General features: G+C 34.7%; 1 long non-coding RNA gene across 1 annotated transcript in view; it reads right to left on the bottom strand.

Annotated features, from left to right (window-relative positions):
• Window positions 1-1,573: 1,573 nt before the first annotated feature.
• The window catches only part of LOC126912340 (uncharacterized), a 125,954-nt gene continuing 113,648 nt past the window's right edge, over window positions 1,574-13,879 (bottom strand). Inside the window, exon 2 of the long non-coding RNA XR_007706972.1 lies at window positions 1,574-1,637. This is a non-coding gene — a long non-coding RNA (uncharacterized LOC126912340). The remainder of the gene's footprint in view (window positions 1,638-13,879) is intronic.

Here is a 13,879-nt window from a genome sequence, read left to right on the forward strand (position 1 = left end):
GAAGTGCTTCAAAGCTACGTCTTCATATTTATTATACAGTTTTGTATCACAGATGTAAATCCATTTAATTTACGTTAGTAGCGTCACGTATCTCAACGCAGACGTGGGTTGTCAACAGTTCGTAACTGGAGTAATGAGAAATGTATCTGTAAGCTCCTTTTTTGATGAGACGTTGAGAACGGAGGGAATAAAAATATCCTACTCATAATAAAATTATACATTGAGTCGTTTCTTTAAAATCCTTGGTTTGATGTCTACTTTTACCTAAATAGTTTATTAATAGAAAAAAATCATTTGTACCAATATTAAAACGTAAGTCAAGATTTCACTAGTTAAAAATAAAATCGACCTTAATCAATAACCACAAAATGGAGATCCAATTTAAGTTACTCTTCTTACTACATATATAAATAAAGAACTATCTTACAGAAAACTATCTTATTGTACAGATAGGTAGGTATTTCGAAAAAAAAAAATGAATAGAAATAGCTGGTCAGCTAATGAAGTTAGTGTCACGTAATGTTTAATTACGAACTGACTTTCTTCAGAGCACCATGCATATCAAAGCTATATTAAAGCAAAGTAAAGCACAGGCCACACCGTCAGCTAGCGGGCGGGCGGGCTAGGCGGGCGGACATCTTAACATACTTCAGTTCACACCGCGAGCTAACGACTAACCTAACGAGCTAAACTAATGAAATATCCGACGATCCTAGCGAAGCTACTCGTTCACCTCGTTGGCGCACCCGGGCTACGCTAGCTTAGCTAACTAGTCAATGCTCGTGTTAGTGTTGTGTTTGTTTCGCTCCGCCCGTCGCTCGTCTGTTCGTAGTTTTCGGTGTGAACCCTATAGTTTAGTTCGCCAATGTTTCGCGTAGTTTGTATAGTTTCCTTCGTTCACTTCGCACATCCGCCTAGCTGGCGATGTGGCCTGCGCTTTATAACAAGAACACACGACTGCGAAACAAATATTTTATCTAAGTATTTAAGATTAAACAAGACTCAGCCAAGAATGTCTCAGACACTAACTAACACAGAGATAGAAGGTAAATTGAAGAAACTATGCAACATGCATCACACTGGTATGTAGTAACATGGAGTAACATACCAGTGTAATTTACTTGGTTCTAATCTTACATAGTAAACATTGAGTTTTATGTGGTGTAACTATATCTCGACACCAGCAATTTATACTACGCTAACTCGAAATTTGGTAAAAACGTTTTTTATGCCAAGTTGCTTAAAATATGTTTTTACATACGTCATAAAAAAATTGAGAAGAAATATGCAAAAATAAGAAAGGCACAAATCTTATAAAATGCTAAGTAAAGGAACTTTTTGAAATCACTCGATTTATATTACGCCAACTATTGTTAGTGGAGTGTGCGCGGGGATCACTTTGGTCAAAGTCCGTGCAACACTGCACTAACTCATAGTTAGCGTAGTTTAGTGCGTTCGTGTGTATACTTGTTCGTTTGTAAAATGAACTACTTAGCGACTTTAACATAGTAAATACTTATGTGTTAACGTATTAATTAGTCTATTAATGGTACGTTGACTTTTTTTTTTGTAAGTAAGTACATGTTCTTTATAAAAATATTGAAATATGCATCAGATGATTGATCATGCACTACGACCTCCCGTACTACACTACGCTAACATTAGTTAGACGTGTATAAGATGTAACATTTTTTTGATAAATTACGTTTATATACGGCTAACTTGCGCTAAATCAAAAAATTGAAATAATTAAGGAAATATAAATATGAGATATTACAATGAATAAATTAAATATTAAGCATACCAAATTTCAAAAAAGTATCTTAATTAATGTAAAAGTTATCACGTTTTTCCCTTTAAACGCCTCTACTGTAAAGTACGCTTTTTTGAGTTAGCGTAGTATAAATTGCTGGTGTCGATCTAATAGGGGGCTCTGGGCCAGGTCTATTGTAGGTGTTGGTGCCCATTACAGGTGCTGAGGTAAAAATCCCACACTCCTTAGTCTTTAATCCTCAGAAAGATAGGCGTCTTTTAAAAAAATGTTTTTTACAATATCTCTGATACATTATTTGATCATTTGCCTACTGTATATATAATAATTCTTCTGTAAGTGTGTATGTCACTGAACTTCTCTTAAACGACTGGACTGATTTTGATGAAATTTTTTGTGTATGTTCAAGGAAAGAGGATCTGAGAATGGTTTAGATTCACAATTTTGCCGGTGGACAATGTTTTTTTAATATTTTTTTAATTTATTAGTAGTTGTTCATATTAAAGACGTGTAGACAGGACAACGTTTGTCGGGTCCGCTAGTGTATAAACGACAAACGGTAGCTAATAACCTTTGCTAACTAATTCATTACTTTTTTCATATGTTTGATAATGTTTTGATGAGAAAAAAATCAGTTCTGAATTATTTTTACCGAAAAAATAGCTATTTTTCAATATTTTCAATTGGGGGTTCAACACCCCATATTATTATTTTTTGCGATAAAATTAGATGTGGTACTCAGTCTTAACGGGTTAGAAGTCCCACACCTATCACATTGTATAATAGGTAAGTATAATTATGGAGGTACTATGTAACGACAATATACCGTCAAACCTAATAGGGCAATAAAACCAATTTGTAAAGAATATAAAATAGTGGTTATACGGTATATGTACACTTACAATATGAAATAATGCTTCTATACAAATAAAAATAATCTTTAATTTAATCTTTCAAATAAAAAAAAAATAACTGCTCGATGCCACAAGATCCCTAGACTGCATTGGAATAAATTAATACTTGAAGTTTACATACCTAACTAGTGATCGTGTTTGAGCAATGTCTAGTGTGAGCGAGTGTCCAGTGGAGCCGGACCAACATGTTGCCACGCATTTTTATCTTCAATATAATCTGACAGTTTATAATATGCCTGTTTACACAGTTCGCGTTTTATACAATATTTTTTTTTTCATTCAGATTCAGTAGGTATGGTAGTTCGTAGTTTATTATAATATTTAACACAAAATCCCATTAAGGATTTCTGTACTTTGGACAATCGAAATTGCGGTATACCTAACTTATTTTTACATCTCGTATTAAAATTGTGTCTGTCGCTTCTTTTTTCAAACAATTGTAGATTATTTTTCACATACACGTACATAATATTTTCGTAAATGAATTGAGAAGGCACTGTAAGTATAACCTGGGTGTCTTCAACTGACGTTTTCATTCACTCGGTGACCCGAGTGAATAGATTGCTCATGAGTAGACGTATTCCATCATTACGTACCTACCAGTTACAACCAGGTGAGATAGCGGCCGAACGTCGAAGTATCAAATATACAAAAAAATCAATCCAATCAAAGAATTGAAAAGTGGAGTTTCAATATCACTTTCAAAACAATCGGACGAAACATATCAAAAAGAGTTGATGGCAAGCGACACCTAACTCACTTTATGAATCAAACAGTAGTAGTCGTGAAATATTAATATTTCGTTTTTAACTATCATGGAGACTCTTTGTCCTGTTGCATCACGAACATAACGATCAGTTTAAGTATTAAATAAAATATGACAGCATCATCATTCATCCTGCAATTCGGAGCTTAAAGGCACGGCACGACAGTTGGCGAATCGCGGTTTGGTCTGTATAATTTGCTACAAACAAACCACAGATACATGATACAGCTACGTCGCTGACTCGTATGGTAGCTCATTCAGAACTATAAATTTAATCATTGGTATTTAATAAGTTTAACTAGCTTAAACGGCTGGATATATTGAGTATACAGCGAGCTCTGGTATTTATATCATAATACGACAGATAGTAACGTTTATATCCGCCTAATAGGTGCTGTTAACGTAAGCTTTAGTAATATGAAATCTCATCAAAGACCATCATAAAAAAGAAACGACTTTGGCTTACCTGGTTAGGTTTTTTTATGTTAAATGGGCCGACGTTTGGCCGCTATCTCGCCTGATGGTAAGTGATGATGCGGCCTACGATGAAGCACGTCTGCCCATAAGCAACCTATTCACTCGGGCTTTGAAGACACTCAGGTTATACCCATCAGGAAACACAGACTCCGGCAAGGAGTTCCACTCCCTAGCAGTTTGTCCAAGGAAACTTGAAGCGAAGCGCTTCGTGCGAGTGGGTGGAATATCCACCATAGGTATGAAAATTTAACCTCTAATCAGACGTTTGGTTTCATTCAGTAAAAATACCAAAATTTCTAATTAATCTAAGCGATTGAGATTACATAAATGTTCTGTTGCTAACTCTATTTTGTTCCGAGTTGTACACGAGAATTTCACTACACCTTTGCCTTTGACCTATAAAAAGCCCGCCGTGCACGTACTTTATAAAATTGAAACGGCTATGCCTTGTGGCGGATGTCGCAACCGGGTTGGGGTCAATCGAAATGTAATTATAAAGTGTCAGTATTTTACAAGCGGCCTCAATAACCTTTTACCTTTAAGAGGGGTAACTAAAAATAAACTTAGTCCAGGTCGGAAAATCATTATTCTTCAGAAAAGTGTAAAGCGGATCGGAACACGGTTTAGTAAAGAAAGCTGCGATCTCATGTATGTCAAGGGCACGGACCAAGAGTGTGAAGGACCAATGTAAATATAAAAAAGCTGCGATATCCGATCATCCGACGTGAAACAACGCTTGCGTTGTCTTTCGTCGTGTGAGTGAGGTTATCGGAAGCTTAATTATTCCCTTTCCCAATCTTCCCCATGCCCGAATTCCCAACAGCCTTTAAATTCCTAACCCTTGGAAACTCGGTAACGCAGTTGTTTCGCCTCTGGTGTTTCGGGTGTGCATGGGCGGTAGTGATTGCTTACCATTAGGAGATTCATCTGTTCGTTTACCGGCTTATACCATAAAATGATGATAGTAAACAAAACCCATATTCTGAAATATAGTCGCATACGTATGTACAGACAGAGATATAATTTTATAATATATCCACTATAGAGGAGCTAAGATTTTGTACAAGGTTTTTATTTCTCCGCTCCGCTCTGGTGGACGAGCAGCCTAAACCCGAGTTTGTTTTCTATCATTAACGACGACAATAATTTGTCTCAGTCAAATCACTAAACAACGAATTATAGAAAAAATTAACCATTGACGTTTCTATTACCTTTCACTATAGCTCGTTAAAGAAATATTCTCCATTTACCTGGAGTAGAGACATCAATAGAAGGCTGACGAGATAATTTCATGCGCTTATGATCTATTGAAGTTACTTCAAAGCCTTGAAGAAGATCAATCAATTATCTAGAATTAACTTGTTAGTTCGCATTGTAATGAAGCTAAAGGTTGCTTTAATTTTATGAATGCAAGATGGAGAGGAAATTGTGAAATGTATGCTTAAGATGATTGCTTTGTAAGTTCAATCCAGGACTGTGAGTTAACGAGATAAATCAACTTTTGTAATTGAAAGTTCCAACGACCCTTTATCCTTTATCTTTATAAAACTTAACCAAACAAAAATAACATTCTCATGTCTTGTAGATTTTTTGACAGTTCTAGTTTTCTAATCTAATTAAGTCATTGTTACAAAAACCCCTAAACTCGCATTAGCTCGTAAGAACAGCTCTCGAATAAGTAACTAGATATCGGTCCCGTATGCATTTGATTTATGACATCGAGCAATATTATGTAGGTATACATAGTTGCATTCAACCCTGCAGACCTGCACCGCTCCCCAGTCCGCCGCGCACCCTCGAAACGCTTAGTCGCTCCGTTCCGTTCCACGGTGAAGTGATCCGCGCCGCGTTAGTCGACAACTCAGTTTGCTGAACGACCAAAACTATGGCACCGTAAGTTCTACAATATTAAGTTATTAATAGTATTCTTTTTCGGTTGGTCGAAATGATTCTTTTTTTTTTATTTTGGGCATTTTTGGTGATTTTACAATTTGTTTTGCTGTTAGCGATTTAGTTAATAAGTTACTTTACACTTTTATTTCTTGACTGATAGTTTAGTTCTGATCTATTTACTTAGTAATTTTCGTTTTCTTTTTATTATTTTACGTTCGACTGGATTTGTTATTCAGGAATATTTAAACAATAGAAAACTGATTAATGAAATGTTTCATGATACGTTTATGTATCTTTTGTCGATATTTTTTTTCCACATACGTTGCCCCGTTTTACGCGAATTCGGAGATATCTACGTGGTTTTTCATTATGATTGCCGCGCGCTCGGCTCTCTGGCTCTGCTCACTCAGTGTTTAATTTGCGACAGGTTACTTAATTACAGATTACTTATACACAATCTCTAATTATTTATTTCTTTAATGTTTTAATACAATTAAATCAATTATTGTGGCAGCATTTGAGTCCCATACCTGTACCCGGGGAACCACCCGCACCCTCACCCACCCCCACTCCCGATCCCGCTCTCGCTCTCACTCCCGCTCTCGCTCCCACTTCCGCTCCCGCTCCCGCTCCAAGGAGGAGATGTAATAAATTCCTAACCCCCAAAAATCTCGCAACGCACTTGTAATGCCTCTGGTGTTTCAAGTGTCCATGGGCGGCGGTGATTGCTTACCATCAGGTGATATGTCTGATCGTTTACAGGCTTATTCCATAAAAAAAATCTACCTAGTAGTAGTTGACATTTCGTTTTTAAAACATTTTATGCTTAAAATTCCGGAAACAAGACATATTAGAAAATATCGGAAATTGAATCACAGGTACTAAAGTGGAGTAAAACGATTGGTTGGTTTAACGTTCATTTTTTTTTTATCTTGATAGGTTACTTAAAAGTATTATTTAGATCCTGTCGAATTGCACTGGACTTGGACTGTATCTTGTAACTTGATTAACGAGGTAGGCACTACAAATAAATTAATAGTTTAAAAAAAAGTAATTTAAAAAACTAAAAAACCCGACTGCGTTTCTTTAAAATATTAAAATGAAAAAAACCCTAAAACAAGAAAGTCATCGTAAAATTTAAGCAGTCGGGACCCATTCTAAATATAAAGACTTTGTGAGGGCACATACGGCTGGCTTTCCAGAATGGGTCCCGAATGCTTAAATTTTACGATGACTTTCTTGTTTTAGGGTTTTTTTTCATTTTAATATTTTAAAGAAACGCAGTCGGGTTTTTTAGTTTTTTAAATTACTTTTTTATTTTATTTTTTTAGTTTTTTTTTTAATTTTGATATATCTAGGGTCACTCTCACAGTAAATACAAATCAAACGACCCCTATCGAGCGGAAATCCAACGAGTCGTTCAGGCTAGAGAGTGAGAAATATTCGAATTTGGCGCCAAAAATCCGCCATTTTGTTTTTTTATTATTTTGATATATCCAGTGTCACTCTCACAGTAAATACGAATCTAACGATACCTCTCAAGTCAAAATCCATCAAGCCGTTTAGGCTGCAGAGCGTGCCAAACAATTATACATACATACATACATACATACATACATACATACATACATACATACATACATACATACATACATACATACATACATACATACATACATACATACATACATACATATATAAAAAACATAACCCTCCTTCTGGCGCAGTCGGGTAAATACATACATACACTCGAAAAACATAACCCTCCTTCTGGCGCAGTCGGGTAAAAAACCGACCAAGTGCGATCGGACTCGCCCATGTAAGGTTCCGTAGCAGCAAGTAGATGACATAATATAAAGTTACTTGGTTTTTCATACCTAGTGTTTGTATGAACGACAAATTTGTATTAAGCGTTTTTGAAAATGTGTTATTTCTTAAAAACAAATAATGATATCTCGTTCAAAACACTTTTCTTTGAAAGTTTCTATTAAAATCTACAGTATATTTTGTTTTTAGTTACCCACAATATTTTTTTTATTTTAATATTTTCTTCTTTTACTTGTCGTCGGTACACTATACACTATAATCTATAATTTATTTATGTAAGTAAAATATATGTATGTATGTTTATTCTAATATTCACCTTTTATTTTACTTATTTTTATTTTATTGTGTTACTTTCTGTCGCCATATTTTACGTTTTCTCCGTCCGTGTGTCACTGCGAAGGGTGCCAACTGAAAATCAGTGCTGGGTACTTCGGTGCCCAGCTCATACTGAAGTGGCAACCCTTTTGGATTGGGCACGTTGCCACCTTGTTTTTTGTTTTATTTGTTTTAGTTTTACTTTTATGTTATTTTTGTTTTATGTTAGTTTTTTTTTTCATATTGTGTAGTATTTTTTTTCCTGTTTTTTTATAAAATAATAATTTATGAATAATGTTTTAATTTTCGATTTGTTTTTTGGTGCATCGTGCCCGGTGCAAAATAAATATTTTTTCTTTCTTTCTTTCTATTTACCGTGTATGGTTTGCCTACTTTCATTTTTAAATTTATCATTTTTTAATCATAATTCGAATAGCGTCTCCCAGATTACACCAACCTACAAACTTTCAAATATGTGGGCCCAATAGTTTCATAAATAAATGGCTGTTAGGGCGCGTTCACATATAACGTCCGTTTTAACAGGATCCGTTTTAACGAATCCGTCGCTACTGGAGATAGTATTCACACAGCATTTATAGGATCCTTTTTAACGGATCCGTTGCTACTGGAGGTGATTCAGGGCAAGTTCACATAGAACGTCTATTTTTACAGGATCCATTACACCCCGTGCCAAGCCTGGCGCAGTTCGATCCGATAAACCGATCAGTATACTGGATCCGCTATACTGTATTATGTGTGTACTGGCTCATACAACTACATACGCTAATAACACATACGTTTTAACGGACCCGTAAAACGGATTGCTGTTATTTTGTCGAATCGGTCTTTTTACTGGATACGGAATACTGTATTATGTGTGTACTGGCTCATACAACTACATACGCTAATAACACACACGTTTAAACGGACCTGTAAAACGGACGTTATATGTGAACGCGCCCTTATATACGAACGGACGGACGGACGGATGGACAGATATGACGAATCTATACTTAGGGTTCCATTTTTTGCGATTTGGCTACGGAACCCTAAAAGCACTAAAACACACGCTCTTACACGTGCACGTAAAAGTAAAAATAAATTATGAATCGTTCAAGTTGTCTCTATTTCTGGGTTGAAGTGTAAACTACGTGCTTTTAATTATAATATGTGATTGTAAAAGCGTAGGGGCGCTATCCATCATGAACTTCCAGTTCATATCTTCCGGCTCCATCATCAGATCAGCTCGATAGTACCATATTGTTGTATTGTCAACAAAATCACATGCAACTGCCAATTTTTATAACGCTACGATCTTTAGATGATGGTTAAATTAGTTTTCTTATATTTTTTTACATAGTTACATGTTTACAGGACGACTTAATAAAAGCGTGTTAAAAAGGACAAAAGCAATGAAAACAAATTAATATTTTTTAGAAAATCATATAGGGAAATATAATGCGTAATAAATCATATTTTCGGTGTGTCATACGTTTTGGATAATTGAATAAAGTTAATGACGAATTTTCATTATTACAATTTTAATCAACATTTGTGCAAAATATGTATTTTAACCAGTAGAGCAATTACCATTGTAAAATTAATTCATTACCACTAAGTAAACTTCTGTGAGACTGGTATAAATATACTATTGCGGACACTTTAAGGCGTACAATACAATAGTACATTAATTATTATGTTATCGGCTTACTCACTTACTGTTTTGACGAGGAACTCGACTAGTTTCAAGCCATGCTAGAGGCTCATATTCATGAGCAGCATTCCGCGACAATCGCCGCGTCGTGTGTCGCGTGAAACTAGTCGAGTTCCTCGTCAAAACAGTACGTGAGTAAGCCGATAACATAATAATTAATTTAGTATGTCTCACGAAAGTTACAATAAAATAACAATAGTACATTATTCTAACCTATCTCGTAGAATTATGTCAGCGTTTGTGTAAGCGGAATCCCTAAAAAATAACAGTGTTTCTCTACTGTATAATATTTACCATATAAACCTATCTTTTTAATAATACTTTGGGACAGACACACACAGAAATAGTATTGTTAACAATACAGAAATAGTATTGTTAACAATACAGAAATAGTATTGTTAACAATACTGTTTCTGTAAAACTGAAACAGTATTGTTACCAATATTGTATTGTTTCTGTTTCTGAAACAGTATTTAAACAGTAGGTATTAAGTGAAACAGTATTAAGTGAAACAGTATTGTTACCAATATTGTACTGTTTCTGTTACTGCTACTTTTAATTGTAATAAATTCTCTATAAGCAAACTATTATATTTTATACCGTGGTTTTGGGTGTTTGAATAGAAAGTGTCAAGTGTCAACAGACTTTTAAATATTTCTATTAAAGTTTATTTTTAATGGGCAGTGGGCACTGTTTTATATATAACTAGCGGACCCAACAGACGTTGCCCTGTCCTGTCTACACGTCTTTAATTTGAACATTTGTCGGATCCAATGTAAAACATTCCAAAATCAACAACTACTAATAAATTAAAAATTAATAAAAAAAACATTGTCCAGCAGACAAAATTGTGAATCTAAACCATTCTCAGATCCCCTTGAACACACACAAAAAATTTCATCAAAATCAGTCCAGTCGTTTAAGAGAAGTTCAGTGACATACACACTTACAGAGGAATAAAATTATATATATAAAGATAAAGATATATTATATGTATATATAGTTTTACAAGGAAAAATGTTTATTTCTATAAAATCTGATAAAATATTATAATGTAAGTATATTAAAATGTGTTTTATGATATTTATATTATGAAGAAGGAAGAAATTTAATGAGATCTATATGTAAGCTTTCGATATCGGAACATCACCGGACTGCCACGTAGGTCGAGTGGTCGCAAGTGCGACTGCCGGACATGGAGTCTCGGGTTCGATTCCCGGGTCGGGCAAAGTATTACTGGGCTTTTGTCGGATTTTCGAAAATTTCTCAGTAGTAGCACGGAGTCTGGAAACGTGTCCGGCATATGGCTCACCCCCTATTACATGGGACTTATAACACAAATGGTGTAAAGTGGGTATACATTGTACAGTGGCATTACGTGCCGTAATGTGCACCTCTGCCTACCCCTTCGAGGATAAAAGGCGTGACGTTGTGTGTGTGCGTTACTATATGCATTTATGATAGTGACGTCTAGCGTCGGGTTTAAGATATGTAGTTAATGTATTTTTTTAAGTGATGACGGCTGATTTATAGGCTATTTAACACGGACCAATCACAGAAGGATTTTGCTAGTGTGACATATTATGATTATCCTGGAGATGTATTAGTTTGGGCGTGATTTGAGAAAACTTGCCACGCTGGTTCTGATACAAACACAAGCTGTATGCTCTTGCTATGGTATTTTTTTATTTTTTTTTTACTGTTAATGGGTCGACGTTTGGCCGTTATCTCACCGGATGATAAGTGATGATGCGGCCTACGGTGGAGCACGTCTGCCCATAAGCAACCTATTCACTCGGGCCTTGAAGACACCCTGGTTATACCCATCAGGAAACATTTCTCTGTTCTGTGAATCTGACCCACCTCAAATTAAGCAATAGGACTGTTATATTCTTTCGTTACCAGCAAAACAAATTGGAAAATATCACGAAAAGGTTTGTAGTGGCGCTTCATAAAATTGAAGAGTGAATAAGTAGCCACATCCAATTTATATTTGAACTCACTCGACCGTTTTATCAATCTATTTTAAGGTGTCCAAGCTTATTCCGTACCCAATGATCGACGTGTAAAATAAGCAAATAACGAGACTAAAAGCGAATGACCAGTGACGGCGGCCGTGGTTTCAATACTTTTTTAATTAAAACCTGACATCACTGTGATATTTTACCATGATATGTTATATCAGAATGATGAAAGAAAGGTTGTTTAAGTTTGACTATGAAGTCTTTTATAAACACATGAAATTAATTGGTTTTGAAAATCGTTTAGCCTTGGCAAATAAAAGTATAATATGACATAAACACAGTTGCTTACCGATAGTGAACCTTGAATGTAAGATGTTACAGTATAATATTAGTATACGTCTTATTATATTAAAGCATGAAATACTAACATACGAATGAGCCATGGTATTAATACAGTAGATGGAACTAAACAGTTGCTCATCTAGGGGCACGGCAGTGCCCGCCAAGTCGAGCAAAGAAAAGCCGCAAGGCCGTAACATCCATTTCTCGAAGCCATTCAGACCAATTTCCGCCAGACCGCCTATAACTTCGTTGTGGATAAAACAAGGGCCTGAATTTTCAGATATGATACTAAGCAGGCATTGTACAAACATGCGATATTTAAATTTTCAATAAAGAATCATTAGTTTAAGAATTGTATCTTGATAAATTTTGTCGCTGACTGACCGATCATCAAAGGTATAAGGCACTTCTAACAGATAGACGCTTTAAATTTACATCAAGGAATAAATCAAATACCAAGATGAAATGAATGAATGAAATACCAAGTCGGTTATTTCATTTAGTCCCTACTTAAGGTACCTTCAGTCTGTCTTAAGTTATTATGTAAATTGTTAATACTTATATCAATATTACATTTATTCTACATTTTACATAAAATAGATTGACTGGGCCATCGCATGAAAACACAAGTATATACTTTTGTTGACATTTCTCGTATTATATTGTTCAGTCTATTTCATGATTACAAATTACGATAGTATATTGCATGATTACGTGCGATGACCAAGTCGATGAATTTAATTTAAAACGTAAAATAAGCGAGACTTGGGCTTTTGTACAAGATGTTTATGATGGTAATAATATTATGTTCTTACATTTAAACTTTGTTCTGTAATGAAATGGGAAACCTGCAAAGTATGTTCAGAGTATTCCGAAGTCAAAGATGTATTCATATAAAGTCCATTATTTTAGTTCACACACGCATTGAAGATAAATTAGTTCTCTTAAAGTTATTTCAGAGAACTGAGTCTTTGATATAAAATAGAAAATTATTTCATGTCTAACATAATTATGTGAGGACATTTTAGATTCATAATTAAATGCTGTAGGACGTGTGTTTCAACGAAACTTGTACTTTTGTTCTAGTAAATAATAAAACGAAAAATTATACAATGCATTAGGAGGACGGTTTTCGAATCAATTAAATGCTTGACTCAAATAATAAACAACGTATAAGACGAACTTCTTTCTTCTCAATTTTTAATTAGTAATAAATCAGGGTTGGAAGCTTATTAAAATATTGGTAAAGAATTATATTTCCTGAAAGAAGTATTAAACAGTTATTCTCAAAATGTGGCACCCACTGAATAAATTTGTCAATTGAAAAAATGTGTTAAACGTCGAGTTTTTTTATAGAAATCTATTGGCAGTGTTCTACTTAACAAGAATTAATGTAAGGGGAGCAATTTTACTGAAAATTGAGTGGAATAGAGCCTTCTAAAAACTTTACCTCATAGGCTAAAGAGGTTGTACAGGTTAATCTTTACTGTTATTTTTTTACATTGTTCACACTATAATAGATATAACATGAAGGAACTTAACAGGAACAGCTTAATAAGAAATAAACATATTACAGGAAAAAAAATCACAGCATTCTCAAATTAATTAAACATTAGTTTATACATTTAGGTAAGGTTATTCACATATAAACACAATAACTGTATTATATTCTCAAAATCTAAATTAAAATTTAATCAGTGTCAAGCAATAAGCAATAATTTTTATATCTATTTTCATTCTGTGCCGATTTCTCTATGTTTATGTAACCTGAATACTTACATAAAATGTAATATACAAGACTTTAATAATATGAATAATTGACTGCTTAACAAAAATGTCGGTCTAGGCTTATAAGGTATCGTCGGGGATTGCGGGACGATCTCCGGCCACCGTAAG

Source organism: Spodoptera frugiperda, chromosome 25, assembly GCF_023101765.2.
Source record: "Spodoptera frugiperda isolate SF20-4 chromosome 25, AGI-APGP_CSIRO_Sfru_2.0, whole genome shotgun sequence".
In the NCBI taxonomy this organism is placed as follows: Eukaryota; Metazoa; Arthropoda; class Insecta; order Lepidoptera; family Noctuidae; genus Spodoptera; species Spodoptera frugiperda.